This window comes from Rhipicephalus microplus, chromosome X, assembly GCF_043290135.1.
Source record: "Rhipicephalus microplus isolate Deutch F79 chromosome X, USDA_Rmic, whole genome shotgun sequence".
NCBI lineage: Eukaryota > Metazoa > Arthropoda > Arachnida > Ixodida > Ixodidae > Rhipicephalus > Rhipicephalus microplus.
The window spans coordinates 218926304-218945675 of record NC_134710.1 but is presented as its reverse complement, the minus strand read 5'-3'; the positions used below and the strand labels follow the sequence as shown (position 1 = coordinate 218945675).

At 43.8% G+C, this 19372-nt stretch overlaps 1 long non-coding RNA gene across 2 annotated transcripts in view; it reads left to right on the top strand.

The window, feature by feature from the left end:
• The window catches only part of LOC119187726 (uncharacterized), a 70849-nt gene that overhangs the window by 20514 nt on the left and 30963 nt on the right, over positions 1 to 19372 (top strand). For both annotated transcript variants that reach the window (XR_012887212.1, XR_012887211.1), the window contains exon 3: positions 16746 to 16962. This is a non-coding gene — a long non-coding RNA (uncharacterized LOC119187726). The remainder of the gene's footprint in view (positions 1 to 16745; positions 16963 to 19372) is intronic.

Sequence of the window (19372 nt, the reverse complement as noted above, 5' to 3'; positions counted from 1 at the left end):
TTTGCAAAAAGACAAAAAAAGTACTCCGGAATACAGATACTAAAATACTTTTCTCTATGTCGGGGATAGTTATACTCCATACAGACATTTGTTATGTGCAGCATAATATTTAATATGTGCAGCGCATTGAAACTTGCAAATGAAATTGATTTATCACATTATCGCCGTCCTCTGAGTGTCATTAAGGCATTACAAAGGATGCTTATACTGCACATAATTGTTAATAAACACATATTTACAGATATCAGTTGCAATAAAAAACTATGCCATATGAGAGCATCAGTCACACGCATTGTACACCGAAATCTGGAACTCAACAGCAACAGTATTAGCTATGCTAGAAGGAGCATAGTTCAAGCGAAGTGCGGGAACCATAAACAAACGAACTTCCAGTTGAAGATTTAGTGTTTTCTAGAAACATGACAGAAAAGGCAGAAAGAATTAAGAACGGACAAAACAAGGAATGCGAAAGGAAACTAAAAAAGACCTCTTTCAAATCGTCGTTTGGCCATGCTGGCGTTTTTCAGAAACTCTCTGCAGAAAGAAGTATCGTAGATGGCACACGGCACCACGCACCAAATTCTTTGGGTGGTTTGTGGCTTCCGCAATAAGCTCCAGTTTTTCAAATTGGCGCCGCAAAAGAAAAGTACATTTTTGAAAAGTGCCTCAATACAGCAATACAGACACTCAAAGGTATCTCTTAAATACTATTGCGATACTGCCCAGCCCTGTGTGTGTCTCACTTGTAGAAAACAAATATCAAATATTGACATGTTGATTAGCGCATGCATGAAATAGCCAAAGCATTTTTCATTAGATCTAAGAACAAGTACATAAGTATTCCGTGTAACACTCTTCTAGATGAAGAACATAACCTCTTAGAGAAGACATGAATCATTCTGTGTTGTAACACATGTGTACATGTGCACAGTTTTGATGAGTCAATATTTCCTATATATGCTCTTCCCTTTCCCAAATAAATTGCAGTTGTGAAATCAGCACTGTGACCCTCTCTGACCGCTTCTAGCCCGTTCCTTTGTAAAATATTCTATGGTGAACATTCACCAATTTGCCTAACTCACGATTCTCCATCTTTTATTTACCTATGGAATCAGAGAATCTGTTGTGGCCTGACAGATTCCTTTTTTCCACCCCATATTCAAACATCAGCGCTTCAAACGCTACCCCAGCTTTTATTGCAGGTGTCTGAGGGCTTTCATTGTGCTCCAGGTGTCAGAACCCAGAGAAATAAAACACCAACAAGCATGCGTGCATTGTGTAAAAAAAAAAGCGAGAGAGTGAAAGAAAGGATAAAGTAAATTTTGCTGTACAGTTTCGTTCTTGCGACGTTGTTATTAATCGTTGTCAAGACAAGGATGCATAAAATACGTAAGTACTCTTTTTTGCTGAAAAGTATATTTTAGACGTGTACAAATTAGACGGGGATACAAATCATTAGTAAATACAGCAGTCTAGGTCTAGGTAATCTAATCCAATCCTAAATGGCCTGCAGGCTATAGCCATTATAATGAACTAGAATGTGCTACAGTAAGCCAACTGGCCGGGTTGTCGCATCCTTGTTTTATATGAATGCCGCGAGATGGCGCCACTTCTACGTTTCCTAGCAGCATTGGCTGCACTGTTGGACTATTGCAGGCTCCTTCAAATTTGCAGCTGCAGTTGATTTTATTTGTGTGGTTGTGTCCTGGTTGTTCCAAAAATCAAACGGCCTACTTCCTCAGTGCCTGGGTCATTTATTTTGACCAGATACACACATTTTTTCATATTTATCATATACACTCACAACATTATGACTGTGTGTACAAAATATGTTCATTTGTTTTATATGAGGACCTCATATTTTATATGAGGACCTCATCGCTATAGTGTTCTTTCCACCGCACAGTTTTCCTAGCAGACATTATGGTCATGGAGTTTGGTTTTAATCGCTGTGAAAAACCCGGAAAAGTCAGGAAATTTGAAAAAAATCAAATTGATAAACACCCTGTTGTGGCTTTGCTAGCAAATGTGTTAGGAAACAGACACATGTGCGGCGTGGAAGTGTGCGATGTCACAGTCATGTACTGTCGAGAAACGTCACATAACTATGCTTGAAAAACTTCTTTGACCTTCCAAGTTTGAACAGATGAGCCAATGACACATCACTTCTTTCCTAGCATGAAATTCTTTTAAGAGTTCACATCTATCAGGAACCCTGCCTGTGATCTTTGTCAGGTACTTAATCTGAACTGACATGCCCTAATACTTGCACAACAATCTGTCAGATTTGTCCATCCACTCTTAACAGCCTGTAAATCCACTCCTAACAGCACCCCCTCCACTCTTCCAGTATAGGCCAAAAGGGTGATCACTTACAAAACTATGCTTGTGGAACATTACTATATATGAACCTTACAATTGTTTGGTGAAAAAAATTAGGGGACCCTTAAGGTTCGAGTAGAACACGACAGTGATATCCAATCCCTAGTGCATACTCCAACCACCTAGTGCATACTTTTTACAGGATAACATTACTTGAAATGTTTATACTGCAGATTATTACCACGTAATTAATGTTTAAAGTGGCTTGTGCCAGTAGGAGTTTCGCATATAGCTGCAGTCTGTGTAATGGATTTCTAATGGTGGCTAAGCGAGCTTGTTGGTACGTACACATAGTTACTTCGAAGAGCGCAGAGATGGGACACAGGATAGACCACACAATACAGGCACTGGGTAGTATGCTTTAAACCACGATCAACTATGCGCATGAAATGTTCTTAAACTTGTTATGCACCCACTACGTGGTCCTAAGAGAAACTCCAGTAGCAATTGTGCGTTTTGTTATTTGTGGCTGGCTTTAAAAAACAAAGTCATTATGATAATGAGACGTTCTGATGGCCAGTGGCAATGCACATTTGTACCATGAAATACTGCGATATTACATGTTGTATTGTGAAGCGTGTATACAAGATGCGTGTATTTGTAAAGCATGAAAATTATTTTTGAGCAGGCACGTGGCTTTGTGGTAGAACGCCTGCTTGCCACACAAGCAGCTTGGCATCTATTCTCACTCAGACCTAGCAGGTTTTATTTGTTATTCTTTTTATTTCCATCTTTCCATGTTTCTATATCATGGACCAGATGTAAAGTGAACATGGAGAATTTCATGCACCAAAAAAAATGACAACACTGCAGCTCTACAGGTGGAATCACACTTGTCCAGAGCAGCGGAGCGCATGGCTCTTGTTAACGACGGCTTCTATGACACCTTAGCTACATGCTTCTGTTTACGCTTAAATTATCGCACAAAGGCCTAGCACGCCGTATGCCATGTTAGATATTTATACAGCGTCGGCATTAACATATTTCTGCAGAAAACGGCAACTGGAGCGGTCGACTGGGTGTTTTAGACAAGTGCAATTCGATCTGTAGAAATATTCAGTGATTTAACTCTCCAAATTTAATTTTATTATGTTCGATTTGAGACGTCCCCCGCTACGCCACCGATCGCCAAAGAGAGGGAAGAACACTCAACCCTTTTTCTATCCGGTTCCCTCTTGGCTACGTGTCTCAATCACTTTCCACATACAGGGATTCGTGCTGGGGCCGGGAAGTAAGAAACGCTACGACCTGTTTCTGTTTACTGATTCATTTAATTTGATAGCAAGTGCAAATGGCGTACACACATACTGTCCGTGAACGACATCTCTGTTACACGAAATTGTAACACGTCAGCAAATACTCGCGACACGCAAAGCAGGATACATAAGTTAAGTAACTGTGACAATACGAGGGTGCCTTAATAAAAAGTAAACACACGACAACACAAATGGTAGAGTCATTAATTAACAAAATCGCGCAATGTCTCAACAGGCCACCTCCCTTCCCACAAAGCTAATCTAAATAGGGTGCATAAAGTTCGTCTCACGAATGGTCCGTCTTGTCAGTCTTCATCGTCTTCGTTGTCTCTCTCGGCGATTTCCATCTTAATCTTCTTTTATAACGTCCCGCAATCACTCGCTTCCTCGTTTCTCATCTCTAACTTTCATTCCTCATCGTACCGTTTTTGCCTCAGTCATAATCTCATCGATTCTCATTGCTATCTCTTCGCACCGTTATCTTCCTTTTTCATTCCGTTTTTCTACCATCTCAATCTCAATGCTCCGTCTCTCTCCGACTCTTCACATCGTATCTCGGGACCCCCAAGCTCGTCTCGTAGTCCCCTTTTTTGTAGGATCCGACTCCGCCCTACCGGGGCACCAAACCAGTCCGCCACTCCACGCGGCATATCTTTTCTTCTCAGTCCGAGTGTATCCTCTTCGGCGGCCGCCCCCGCGGCCTACATCAGTAGAAAACCCTCTCCCAAACAAAGCCGAGCAAGTAACGATGTACAAACTCAAGCCTCAGGGAGAGTGATGGGCGAGCCGTCCGAAGACACTTTAATTACGGGCGAACAATGGTCCCGATGCTTTCGGCACTTGGCGAGCCGATGTATAGACCAAGTCTCAACGTTTTCATGCAGCTCGGTGTCTCCCGCCTAATTCTCCGTAGCCGCCGCTTCTTCGTCGTTCACCGCCCTGGGCGGCCATTCGCGCAGAACGCAGCAATAAGCCCTGGAGCCACGGAGGTTGACGGAAAGGCATACTGGACCCGGCACAGGCGCTTGCCGCAAAAGTCGCATTCTCCGAACTAACAAAAGGTGTTCTGCTGCTCCCCCATGCCACAGATCTGAAGGGAGTGCGCCGATTATCTCCACCGTACGCTGTCACACGGTCTGCAGACGACAAGGCGCCGTCCGGTCCTCGTGTTTGGGCGGGGGAGCCCGTGAAAATAGTAGAAATAATCCATCTGGTACTTAACTCCGGAATGCCCTTTATGCGTGGGTTTGAGAAACGAGCGCACACATCTCGAAAGGAGCGGGGTTCAGTCCGTGTTTGCGGGGACGTCACAGATTCAACAGTCATTATTTGCGAAACTATATATGTTTTAACAGTTTACTAATGTTTTAAAATGTTAAGTACACCAAAGTAAAAGGAAAACTTGTGCAACAGTATGATACACAGCATCCCCCTTGGCACATTATAAGAAAAGGCTTGAGAAGTTGTGTAGCGCAGCTGGCTACTTAGCTCCAGGAATGTACTTGTATCAATGAATACTTACCCTTTCTTAACAGTTCTGTGGATTTTGAAAGCCTGATTATTTCCTACAGCCAACCAATTTTTTAATGTACATTTCTTTTATGTCACTGGAAAGCTCGCAATTCAGAGTGTCTAATCATGCATTGGCAACACAAAAAAGGCAATGAAACAGTTTTCACCAAACGTTGTTGCTGATGGAGTCTTATATTCAACGCATGTTGCAAACAGTGGCCTACGGCTGTTCACTGCATTGGTACCAAATTCTGCCATGGCAGAGTGCATGAGCGAAATGCTGGAGAGACGGTGTGTGCTTGCACTGTGGTTCAATGCAGGTCTTTTGTTGCTGTGGAGGAAGCTCCACTGCTGAGCATCAATTTCTTAACCTTTTGAGGGTTACTAGGATGAATGCATCCCACTTTTTCCTCAGTAAAACTTTCTCTGCCACTTCACGTTGCCATCAGCACAATGCCTTCCAGCTGTGGTGTACCAGAAACATTAAGGAAACTGAGAAACTATATATTGCACGTTTACAATGCATGGTATCAGTGATACATTGAGCTTAAAATCATTTTGTTCTGTTAATATTTTTTCAGCCGGTGTCATATTGCGTACCAAATAGCTAAAATTCCAAATTTATGGTATTCTTCTGTTCAGAATTTTGAGAGAATTTTAGCATGCAACTATAGATTTTCTTTTTAAATTGCAAAATTATATCTGCCTAAAATTGTTGTGAAAGTGCACTCGAATGAAAAATGAAGCACTTCCTTGCGTAGCCTAACAACATAGCATACATGTATAACTGTTTTTTCATGTTTGATGGATGTCACAAAACAGCAGATTCTTTTATATTTTTTACCATTATGAGGAGAGCCAATGAGATCAAAAGCTGTGGCTAAGACACTGTTGCTAAAATTTCCGGCCAAAGGAAAAATATGGCAAAATTGCTGCTTCATACAGCCAGGAAGCCAAAGAGAACACGAATATTCAAGATCATCAAATCATGCAAGATATATGAGAAAAGCAAATATGTCACACCTGAATAGAGTTCACAAATATGATGCAGCATTTGTAAACGCACTTGCATTCAGTGCATTGACACCACGTCGAAGTGGCTTGCCATGATTCATTACCACAATTTTAATTATGTGCAAAAATGTAGGCTTAACTGAGATGTTCGCCCTTATCTGTTGCAGAAACAAGACAAGACATGCATAGACACAGCTTCGTTGAATGTGAATGAAAAGCAATATTCTCCTTTTTCTTTATTTTCTTATGAATGCGTGCACTCTTCTATGCCTGTTATTTTTCTCCTTGTCTTCGTCGGATTTCAATATTATCTACACCTACCGACAAGACAGACACAAGCTGAAAGGGTTTGTGTATGTGAAGACCTTGGAACAGAGCCGCTAGACTCAATGCCACAGGCAGAGGAGCAGAATTGTGTAGAACATCTGAAATTAAGGTTCACTGCAATTTTTTTCACGCAGTTTTAGAAGTGTTCCTCTGTACTGTTTCCATTGGGCCTTTTTAAGCAAGAAATTTGGCAGCAGAATTACAGCTTAATGCCTTATGAGACAATGTGACAGGTGTTGCCCCACTTATTCAAAGATGCTTCATGGGTCGATAAGCCACATGCGTCCCACTTTTTTCTCATAAATTGATGGTCATATTTTAGTGAAGTTTGTGTCACACTATTTTTAGGCATGAAGTTCTGCAAATTTTTGTTATGTGAAAAATATCGATGAACCCACGAAGGGTAAGTTAAACTGCATAATAAGCAAAATTGAAAGTGAAAATGCAATATATATATTATATAATTTTAAGCCAGATTAACAATTGTCTGAGCTGCAGCAGGCAACGTGCAGAAATTCTTCAGAACTCGATACTAAGCTTTTGCCACAAAGCAGTGCAATGGCACAGCTGCTGTGATTTTCAAATACCATTTCAAAATACATATACATCTCAAATTACTCAAGGAAAAGGGAGCTTGATTTTATCATACTTCTGCATGTTTCCAAATAAAGAAAGATCTATTTACGCTTTCTGGCCAGTTAATTGCTGTACCTCTAAACAGACATAAAAGTGAAAGTCATGACATTTGGTAGTCTAACAAGGGACCTAGGGATTTCAACATCACACCAATGTGATTTGGCATAAGCTGTAAAAGCTTATTCAATCAGTCATACATTGTTACCCTTTTATGCCAGTTCTAATGCGATAGTTTTAAAAATCTCGTGGGCGTCATGGATTGTGAATGATGAACCTTGTGAGCAACTGGAAAACCAAAAAAGATGCAAATAAAATAAGTAATAAAAAAATCCCCAGTTTGCGGGAGGATCGAGCCCAGGCCATTTGCATGGCAAGCAGGCGTTCTACCGCACAGCCACACATCTGCTTGGAAATTCAGGGAAAATAGCTTCATCTGCATGAAAATGCAGAGAAAGTAACGTTAGGCTTTGCAAACACATGTGTCCTGTATATTGCCTTCACAATTCAATATGTAATATTGTAACGAATGTAGCAGCCTCACAACAACGATGTTCTATTTACACGGTTTATTAAGGGCGAACTTGTGCCCAAAGTGAACGACGCACAGCAGTCAAAAGATCCAAGGGCGGTAGTCCTCGTGAGCCTCTGCCTCGAGCACCCTCGTTCTCTTCTTCATGCGCGTTGGCTGTTCGGCGGAGTATCGGGCGCATGCAGGGCCGGCTCGTGCATTGCGGCTGGCTTCGTCGCTCGTAGTCGTGCCGTTAGCGTTTCTCTGGTTCCCAACGTCCGCGTTGCGCGGAGCAATGGTTATTTCCTGTGGTATTATTCCCCCTCTTAAGAGGCATCGCCCCGTTGCTTTTGATGATAATGTATGCAGCGTTTTCGTCTCGGAAGGTTTGTAAGAGTGAAATGGTTGTACAGCAAGCAAGTGGGGGTGGCTAGTCTTCGTACCGGTTGTAGTACGGTTTCATGTGCACAATGTGTACACGCTCGGTGGGGTTGCGTCGTTTAGAATGCCCGTGTCCTGTAGGCTTGACTTCATAAACGAGGTCGCTGAGTCGGTGTACTACCTCGTAAGGACCGAAATATCGACAAATGAGTTTTTTAGACAGGCCTCGTCGTCGTACTGGGGTCCATATCCACACTTTGTCACCAACTTCATACCGTGTTTTACGTCTTCCTCGGTTGTAGCGGTCGGCATCGATTTGTTGTTGGTGACATATTCGGTACCTTACTAATTGGCGGGCCTCCTCCGCTCTCTCTCTATAGTCATCGAGATCAGAAGGGTAGTCATCTTGATCTATAGGTAACATAGCGTTCAGTGTTGTGGTAACTACACGACCGTAAACTAGTTGAAACGGGGTAATCTTGGTAGTCTTTTGTACGGCGGTGTTATAGGCGAAGGTGACGTACGGTGAAATTTCGTCCCACTTTTTTGTGTTCGACGTCCACATACATAGATATCATGTCAGCTAGAGTTCTGTTAAGGCGTTCAGTCAGGCCGTTGCTTTGAGGGTGTTATGCGGTAGTTTTCCTGTGAACAGTGTGGTTCATGTTCAGCAGGCATTCCATGAGTTCTGCCGTGAAAGCCGGTCCGCGATCGGTGATTACAACAGTTGGAGCACCATGCCGTAGCACTATGCTCTGCACAAAGAATTTGGCGACCTCAGCTGCCGTTCCTCGATGCAAGGAGTCTGTTTCCGCGTATCTCGTTAAATAATCAGTCGCTACAACGATCCACCTTTTGCCAAGTAAAGATGTCGGGAATGGTCCGAGGAGGTCCATTCCAACTTGTTGGAAGGGTGCTTTCGGTGGGTCTATCGGGCGCAGAAGGCCCGCTGGCTTAGCACGAGGCGCTTTCCGTCTTTGGCACTCGCGGCATGTTCTGACATAGCGCTGTACTGAAGACAATAGCTTGGGCCAATAATAGTGCTGACTGATTTGTGCAAGCGTTCGAGTGACCCCCAAATGTCTAGACGTAGGCTCATCGTGGCACGCTTGTAATATTTCTTGCCGCATAGTTGCAGGAACGACAAGCAGAAACATTTCACGGTTGGGCTTAAAGTTTCTCTTGTAGAGGACATTTCCTCGGAGGCAGAATGATGCAAGGCTTCGAGAAAATATACGAGGTACTTGTACATCAGCTCCTTTCAGGTGTTTGATGAGCGGGAGTAATTCTTCGTCCGCATGTTGAATTTCAGCTATCTGAGAAGTCTCAACAACAGCCACGAATGGAAAGTCCTCTTCATATGATAGTGCTGTGTCTGCAGGTGCCCTTGAAAAACAGTCGGCGTCGGTGTGCTTCCTGCCAGATCGGTATACTACAGTTATGTCAAATTCTTGCACTCTGAGGCTCCACCTTCTTAGTCGTCCAGACGGGTCCTTGAGTTGGCGAGCCAGCAAAGGGAATGGTGATCGCTGACTGCCTTGAATGGTCTACCATACAAGTAAGGCCGAAACTTACTGATGGTCCAGATGACGGCAAGGCATTCTTTCTCTGTGGCCAAATAATTGGTCTCCGCCTTTGTTAGAGTCCGGCTGGCGTATGCTATCACCTTTTCTTCGCCATTCTGCCACTGTATTAGGATGCATCCTAGGCCGATGTTGCTGGCGTCTGTGTGTATTTCCGTGACAGCTGTTTCATCGAAATGAGAAAGAATTGGGGGCTCTTGCAACCGTTTTCTTAATTCATTAAAGGCGCTTTGTTGCTCTGTTTCCCACTGGAAAGGTACATCTTCTCTCGTAAGTTTCGTCAAAGGTTCTGCAATCTGCGAGAAATTTCTGACAAATCGTTGTTAGTAAGCACAGAGACCTAGGAATCTCCATACTGACTTTTTGTCTGCTGGCACCGGGAACCTTGCAACGGCGGCTGTCTTTTCGAGATCAGGGCGCACACCGTGGGCGCTGAAAACGTGCGCAAGGAATCGAAGCTCTTTGAAACCGAATTGGCACTTTTCTGGTATGATGGTTAAATCTGCCGAACGGATTGCTTCTAACACTGTTCGCAGGCGCTTGATATGCTCCTCGAATGTAGCGGCGAAGATGACCACGTCGTCAAGGTACACTAAGCAACACTGCCACTTCAATCCGGAAAGTACAGTGTCCATCATGTGTTGGAACGTTGCCGGCGCACAACAGAGACCAAAAGGGAGAGCCTTGAATTCATAGAGTCCATCCGGGGTAACAAAAGCAGTTTTCTCGCGATCGCGTTCATCAACTTCGATCTGCCAGTATCCACTTTTCAGATCTAGTGATGAAAAGAACTTGGCACACCGAAGTCTGTCTAATCTGTCGTCAATACGCGGGAGGGGGTATACATCCCGTTTAATCACAGCATTTAATTTCCGGTAGTCGACGCAAAACCTTAGCGTGTTATCCTTCTTCTTGACAAGTACTACAGGAGATGCCCACGGACTGCTAGAAGGTTGAATAACATCATCTTAAAGCATCTCCTGTACTTGATTCTTGATGACTTCCCTTTCTTTTGGTGAAACGCGGTTTGGGTGCTGGCGTACCGCCCTGGTTGTCTCGTCTGTTACGATCCTGTGTTTTGCAATGGTTGTGCGTCGTACCTTTGAACTATTGGAGAAACAGCTGCCAAATTCCCGTACAAGGTCGTATAGCTGTTGACGTTGGATCACTGAAAGATTGGGATTTACGGATATTACGTCGCAGACATCAGATGTTGGTTTCATATCCGTTGACGTTGTTTCGAGGCTGCATATTTCTGTGGCTTCACAAACCTCACGAAGAAAGGCTATGGCTGTCCCCTTTGCGATGTGCTGGAATTCGTTCCCAAAATTTGTCAGGAGGACGTCTGCATACCCGTTTCGTAGCTGGATAATCCCTTGTGCCACACAAACACCTCTTTTCAGGAAAACATCCATGTTGCTGTCTGCCACACCTTCGTAATCACCAAACGTATCATTTCTGACTAGAACCATTACACTGCTCTGCGGCGGTACAGTCACATCATCATCGACGATGCGCAGTGGAGTGGTGTATTGCTCGTCTGCTCGAGCTACCTTTATAGCTTGTTCTGTTGAAAATGATACGCTGGACCTCTGCTAATTAATAATGGCACCATTTGCTTGCAGAAAATCCATTCCGAGTATAACTTCTCTCGAACATACGGGCAGGACAACAAAGTCACCAACGTAAGTGAAACCTCGTATCTCAACTCTTGTGGCGCATCTGCTGAGAGGTGTAATAAGGTGACCGCCTGCCGTACGTACTTGAGGTCCACTTCATTCGGTCAGAACTTTCCTGAGGCACTTCACTAATCACAGCTTATCACAGAGTAATCCGCACCGGTATCGATTAAAGCCATGAGCTCTAGCCCATCAATTACCAAAGGCAAGTCTGAAGTTATCTTCTCATTACTGCACTTCTTTACCTGGAGACAGTCGTCGTCATTGTCACGCTGGTGTCGCAGTGGAGGATCTTCGTATTTCGAATCACCAGCGGCCTCGCCTCCACAGGTCGCCCACTTCAGTTTTCCGGGTTTGGACTAGGCGAACGATGCCTAGGTGCGTTTGGAAAGGGACGTGGGCTTGGCGAGCGCTGTTGTAGAGGGGATGGTGGCCGCGGTTGATGACGACGATGTTGGACGGCCTTTCGCCGTTTCGCGGACAGTCACATGGTGCGTTGACCGCAAATCCTCGAAGACCAGCTTGACGATATCGGCAAGACCGGTAAGATGGCCAGCCTTTCCACAGTGGAAGCACAGGGGCCTACGTTCCGCATCTCGCCATACATCTCTTTTCCGAGGTCTTCTCTCTGTCGGAAGAGGTGCGCTGCGAGTTGCCTCTACGATATGGCGCAGGCTACGTGTTGTCGGTCCATAAGTACCAGGTGTCTCGATAGGCGCACAGTGGACTGCAGGCCGCCTAAGCACCTCAGAATAAGTTACCACGCGTCGTGTCGGTGGTGCATCCCTTTGCGGCTCCCGTATGGCCTGCCGAATTTCTTCTCGGACAACATCCGCAATAGACAGTTTCGGTGAAGCGGGTGGCTGCAGCTTGCATGGTTCCTCCCTGACAACTGACCGGACGAGCTCCCGCAGAGTGTCAAGATTATCGACGTTTGCCGAGAAGACCCCTGCTGATGTACAGGCTACGTAACGATTGTATTGCCGGGTTCTCTGCTGCAGCGTCGTTTCTATTGTTGTTGCTTCCGACCGAAACTCAGCAACAGTGCGCGACGGATTACGAACGAGTCCCGCGAACAGCTCTTGTTTTACCCCATGCATGAGATGACGCACTTTCTTGTCTTCAGTCATGTTGGGATCAGCTCGCTTGAACAGGCGGGACATGTCTTCTATGTACATAGCGACAGTCTAATTTGTGCGTTGATTCCATGCACGAAGAGCTGCTTCTACCTTTTCCCGGCGATCATCGTTACCAAACGTACACAGTAGCTGCCGCCGGAACTCTTCCCAGGACGTCAAAAATGCATCGTGGTTTTCGTACCACACTCGCGCTGCGTCTTCCAAAGAGACATATACGTTGTGCAACTTGCCTGCTTCGTTCCATTGGTTTATGTTCGCCACCCTCTCGAAATGATCCAGCCAGTCTTCGGCGGCCTCGAACGGGTCACCATGGAACACCTTCGGTATGACGGGCTGGCTGACAATGAGCTGCGATGATGCAACTTGGCTAGTCATGGTGGTGGCGTTTCTTGTTTCCGTCGCTGATACCCTTGCACAGGGGGAAGTGGTTCAAATTCTGGTGAATCCCCTTGAATACGGCGACTGATCCTTTGGTGCACCGGCGTAAGCTCCACGGATTGCAGATGGTCAGGGCTTGGACTTCGCTCTCTCGTGGGGGTTGGAATTATCTACCCAGCACCTCCACCAGAAAATGTAACGAATGTAGCAGCCTCACAACAACGATGTTCTATTTACACGGTTTATTAAGGGTGAACTTGTGCCCAAAGTGAACGACGCACAGCAATCAAAAAGGTCTAAGGGCGGTAGTCCTCGTGAGCCTCTGCCTCGAGCACCCTCATTCTCTTCTTCTTCACGCGCGTTGGCTGTTCGGCGGCGTATCAGGCGCATGCAGGGCCGGCTCGTGCATTGCGGCTGGCTTCGTCGCTCGTAGTCGTGCCGTTAGCGTTTCTCTGGTTCCCAACATCCACGTTGCGCGGAGCAATGGTTATTTCCTGTGGCAATATCACAGTAATATTTTTTGATACAAGTGTGCATTGTAATCAGGCATCAGAACATGTGATTATCTTAAGGACTTCATAGTTAAAAGGTGGCCAGCCATAACAAAATGCACACATTTTGCTGCACACATTTCCTTCAGACCACATAGTGAGTGCATATCAAGTTCGAAAAGATTTTATGCACCAAGTGCTTGAAGTACGCACTATAGCCAAGGTATCGTTATCGTGCTCAATTCTTGAAAGCGAACCTTAAGGGTCCCCCAATTCATCTTTTTTAAGTGAGAGAAACGAAGCTATATTCTAACCATGGATATTTTTATGCCAGCAATTTGACTAGTAGGTTAGCTCAGTGAGCCATTTTTGCATTCATATCAGGTTTATTTGACTCAAGGAAAGCGATATTATTTTGAAATGGCACTGTATGCCAAAAACCTGACATGGTGTCTATTGTTGGACATTAATCTCCAGGTATCTTAGGCCCTCCCTCTTTCCCTCATTGAAGGGCCTGTTTTTTGTTTGAGAAAAGGTGGCAACCCTGGTGACAGCAAAGTGTTAAAACAGTATATAAATATTGAAGCAGGTTGTGTAGACAACAATCTACAGACAGTGAGTGGCATACAGAATTGACTTGGCTGTCTTCAATGTGTGTGTGGGGGGGGGGGGGGGGGGAGCATAAAAAAAGCTTCTACAAGGCCAAAACAGATGCCTCAATTGCAGTGGCAACTACGCAAAGGGACAGCTGGAAAGTCTACTTAAATGTTCCAAACATGAGCGTCTTGAATTCGCTGCAGTTTTATCTCAAACGAATTAGGGCTTGAAAAAAAAAAAAAAAACTAGCCCTCATAGATTTGAAACAGGCACATATTGCAAAAAGGCTGGTGATAAACCAGCAACAAGTTTAGTCATGCCTTCATTGTTGTCAATTGTGAGCGCACAATACATACAACAGCGATACTTTTGGGAAGCACACCTTGATGTGACCGAGGTTAGGGGCACAGGCTTTCACCCAGGTGCCGGGGAAGGAGACACCTTCGAGAGGCTTCTTGACAACAGAAACACACGATTTATTTACATATTTACAGGTGTAAAAAACACAAGGCGTCGAGATGCGCTTTTACAGGAGACAGGACTGGCTGTAACGAAGGCCACAGAGAGAGCCCTCGGTCCGTGCATGCGCCTCTCCTCAATCTCGAACTGTCTGTCCCAGCAATGCTGATGTGTGTTCCCTGCAGCACACCCAGACACCTCTTGCATTTCGGCTGGACGTGTATCACATTTGGCAGGTACACCAATGAGCGTCTATTACAGACTGGGTCCTTGCACTGCCAGTCATAACATTTGAATGGATACTGGCAAGCTAACTGGCACCTCCGAGCCTGTGCAAGACGGGCCCCATCTGCAATGAACCACTTTTAGCAGCAGAAGGAAACAAAACAAGAACACTTCTTGGTTTGTTTGTTTTCTTACCCGAGGCAATATTCGAACCAGCGAACGTACAATTGAAAGCTGAGCATAATAACTCTTCAGCTATTTACGCACAGTGACAGAAGAAATCATAGCCTTAAATAGTATAGGGGGTGGGAAAGGCAAGGGAGTATGCAAAGGAGAGAGTGAAAAAGAAGATGGGAGAACCATTAGAAAGAGGAGAAAGACAAAAAAAGAAGGGGAGAAACCAATTGCATAGGGAGAGCAAAAAAGACAAATATATTAACTAAAAAAAAGCAGGCTTGTACAAATATTCAAATTCGCTTCAACTCAATTTTAAATTATTGAAAATTTTGTATTTGCAATGAACAAATAGTTAACATTGATCTGCACATAACCTCCTCTAAGGGTAACTTCACTGCAGCAAAGAATGCTATGCCGTGAAAGCACCTATCCAAGGGAATTCGCACTGCCCCAAAACCTCTTCAAAGTTTAAGGGGCACTGCAACACTTATTGAATATGGTCGGAAAACGCAGTCAATCGGTAGTCGAGACTCCTGAGAACACGTGAGCCAAATATTGTTGCGCAGCACGAGGCCAAAATTTCTCAATAAATGTTCAAATTCACCTGAAAATTGCTTTCCTTTCACTCGATAAATTGCACTACAAGCTCAAAAATTACTCATCACAGCCATTGTATCAGCGATTGGCTGATTCGAGCATGGCACGTTGGACGTTACTGGGGCCAGGCTCACTTGGACTATAATCGAGTTGTGAGCTTGAGTGAGTACAGCTGAGTAATAGTACATGAGTTTGAGTTAGAGTGAATCTGGCTAAGGAAAATTTTAATGAGCTTGAATCCGATTGAGTAAAGTATTTGCGAGTCTGAGGTGGTGAGCCCTAAGCTCAACGTGTATTTCTTGGGTGAGCCTTAGTGAGCACCACCTTTTATTTCTATTCTATGTTCCTATATACCCGCCTATCAGCATAACTATCGACGTCATATTTGCTTACATTGGTAATCAAGTCTGTTCAAGCATATGCCAACACACAACCGTTCATGCGGTTATTGAACAGAGGTGCAAGTTAGGAGATAAGGGGGTCGCCAAGACCTCCCTTCGCAAACTCGCTCATGGGACATTTATGGCAAAAATTTCTGATGTGAGCTGCATATTTCATAAAAATATTCTTATTGTATTGCGACTAGTGACAGCTGTTTGCTCACTCAGACACAGGTCTAATTGCAAGTCTGAGCGTGCCGAACTGAGTAGTATGTTGGTAAGTTTGAGCCAGAGTGAGAGTGGTTGACAAACAGTTTAGCGAGTCCCAATTGGTTCTGTTGAGCTAAATTTCAGTGAATTTGAGTCCGAGTGAGTTTCCACGGTGAAACGTATTTCTTGAGTGAGTTTAAATAAATTCCACTTTTTCTACCGGCCTATGGCTGCTGCTCTCAAACATCAACACTACATCCTTGGGCAGCATTGAAGCAGCTGCAGCCATTCAGCCATCATGCCTGCGATGCAGGATCGTTTTACTGAGGCAGGGTCTAGTTTCAGGAAAAGATGAGCCAGTTTTTCACACACAAATGTCAAACATTTAAAACGAAAGTAATTTTAAATAAAAGCAAAACAATCACACTGAAACTGCACCCATTACCAAACTACTAAGACAAGCAAAGCTTTGTAATTAAATGAACTTCGGCTGAACATTTGAAACAAAAAGAGTCACTAGTAGTTCCAATGCTGGTGTCATTCACAGTGGCAGACTCACTCTTTGCTGGTGTATTTGTTGGCTGAAGCAGATGAGAAGCCCAGTTCACCCATAAGTCATGGACAGAAGCGCTTCAGTCATAGTGTGAAAACAATCTCCAAATGTGAGCAGAGAGATCAGAACATCTGATAGATAGAGCTGCAAGAGACAGGACGTCTCTTGCAGCTTTTGTTTCTTCTTTCTTTGTCTAGTTGTAGTGCTGTTTATAACAAGTTCACGACGTACTAACAAGCCTGCATTAACACTTTATATCAGACAGATCTACCCATGCATGCACCATGGCGGCTGGTCACTGCACCATTGTGGCTGGTGACCAGAAGCAGGAACCCACTCGCCAACCTAGACGGCTGAGTCAGCCTCCCAAAGGCAGGTCAGGACCAAGACATGATGGCTGGCACCAGGTCCTTGTTATGGTCTCGTGAATGGTAACCAACATGAGCACTGCACTGATGTTACACGCACATCACAATGTGTAAGTATATGCACTGACTTAAATTCAGGTGATGTGTAAAAACCACTGGCCGCTAACAGCAGCAAAAATATGGTTCTTACTAATATGAACCATGACTATATTTCTGTTGGTCCGCAGGAATAACTGCCAGTACCATGATATGAAGCAGCTTTGTGCAACTTCACATCATGGAACGTTTCTCTATCCGCCACCCGAGAACGCGCTCTGTAGCGGTCAGGCTCTGCCCAGAGACTTAGACAGTATGAAACTAATACATGCCATGCTGAACTGCTGCCTCAAACTGCAGCCAGCCTAATGGAATCAAACTTTGCCATAGCAAACATTAAGACTTTTACTAGAAATGATGCTGTTTTCTAGGGAATGTTCAGAATATGAACTATTTGTTAATGCATTAAGAACATCTTACATTGTAATACAGTCACATAAAATTTATTTACAGTTGGAAAAGTAAATTTTCACCAGCTGCCCGCATTAGCTTTCATTTTGCCGAAGTATGTGTTTCCACATAGCACAGCTTAGAAAATGAAGTCAGGCATTCAATGACAAAGGAACAAATCTTCTTCATCTGAAAGAGACGCTAAAGGCAAAAAATTTCTCCCGTTCGAATGATGAGTGAAAGTTTAAGAATGCCTAAACGTCAGTATTATCTACAGGGCTTAGTTCACCAAGAAAGAAGTAAATGTATGATAAGGCTCGAGGCACCCATGCAATATTCTGCCAACTCTGTAACTCTATGAAATGACATAGTCAAGTCCCAGAAAACGTAATTACTGAAACTGTCTACAGTAGAAAAGACGATTTCAGCGCATTAAAATCTGGTATGAAATGTTTATTTTTTTATATGTAAGGTTTAACGTCTCAAAACCAGCATATGATTATGAGAGACGCCGTAGTGGAGGGCTTCGGAAATTTCTGCCACCTGTGGTTTTTTAACGTGCACCCAAATCTGGTATGAAATGCTTCTTTGTTCTTTCTATTTCATTCTTTGAACTAAGAGCCGCCGACAATACTCGTGGCTAGCTTCAATCATCCCCCGAAAACGGGGGGGGGGGGGCAGTGAAAGTTCTCTCAAATTACCTACCTGTGCCACAGAAGCTTCTCCGAAGCTACTGACTGGTGTCTGCTCATAATAGCTAAACTTTCCTTCTACCACGCCTGCTACTACTGTATTTCACACCACCTAAGGGACAAAATGTCAAGAAGACCAACTTGGGAAGTTGTTTAAGTATCAGTTGTAGCATGCTGACCACTTAATATATAACTTCTTTTTAAACAAGGCATTTTCTTAGCACAGAACAAACAGTGCACCACAAACAGTGTACCAACAGCATGCCTTTAGGGCCCCTTTAAAAGGTTTCATACATTTGTATACTTAAACATCTAAAAAGGTTGCAACATGCTAGGATGCTTATGGTCCCTAAAATATACCACAAAAAGAATAACTTTCTGGCCTGCGTTATTTACACAGTTAATTTTATTGACCGATAGGCATCAAAATTTATTAACTTTTTCTCAAACCACTTAGTTTTTAAAATCAAGGTGCATATAGAATAATAGTTTGCACTATTTTCTGTATAAATAACACCTGCAGAAAGTTATCTCACTGAATAACGCGGACCAAAGAATGTCATTTTAAAATTCTTTGTGGGGCAGAAGAACTAAGAATGCTAATGATGATGACAGAGTATATTAATCACCTAGAGTTGGAATCTATAGAAAGGTCTCAATTCAGCAGCTATAAAACTATATGGTTTCAATTTAAGGCTGATTTTTTAAATGGTTTAAACATGAAATATTACTTTGGAACAAAAAATCAAATTGATTTTGGTTTTACCCTGGGCACTTGCATTGTAGCAATAGGGAAATGCACCATCTCATTGTCCGCAAGACATGATATTAAATGCCTGCGCATTAAGGTCTTATCAAAAGCAACGGTGCACGGGTCAACGCCAGATGCAATGGTGAATGCATTAGCAATGGAAAAAACGCCACAGTCATAAAAGTTCTTTTGGCGCTGTACTGCCTTAGCGTGAATGGTGAGAGTGTTAGAAGCTAGACTCATTGTGTTCATAACTTGAGTTGCTACACTTGGCATAATGTCCTGGTCTAACGAATCATACAAAAAAACACTGTTTGTAGGGGCACCGTAATTTGCCACTGTAACCCAATGCCCAGGAATATGCAGAATTTGAATAATGTTGTCTCGCTTTTTAAATTTCAAGCTCTCCCCAAGAAGAACATCCTGATAATTGCACAGACCAGGAAACTGACGCGAAATAATAAATTGCGCTGCATTTAGTACGATTGCATCTGACAACCATCCTGTGCCTCGTAAGGCCACTAAATCAGAGGAACTTATTTTCTACGGGTTGCAATTATTTGGACCACAAATCGCATCAGCTATGAGGTC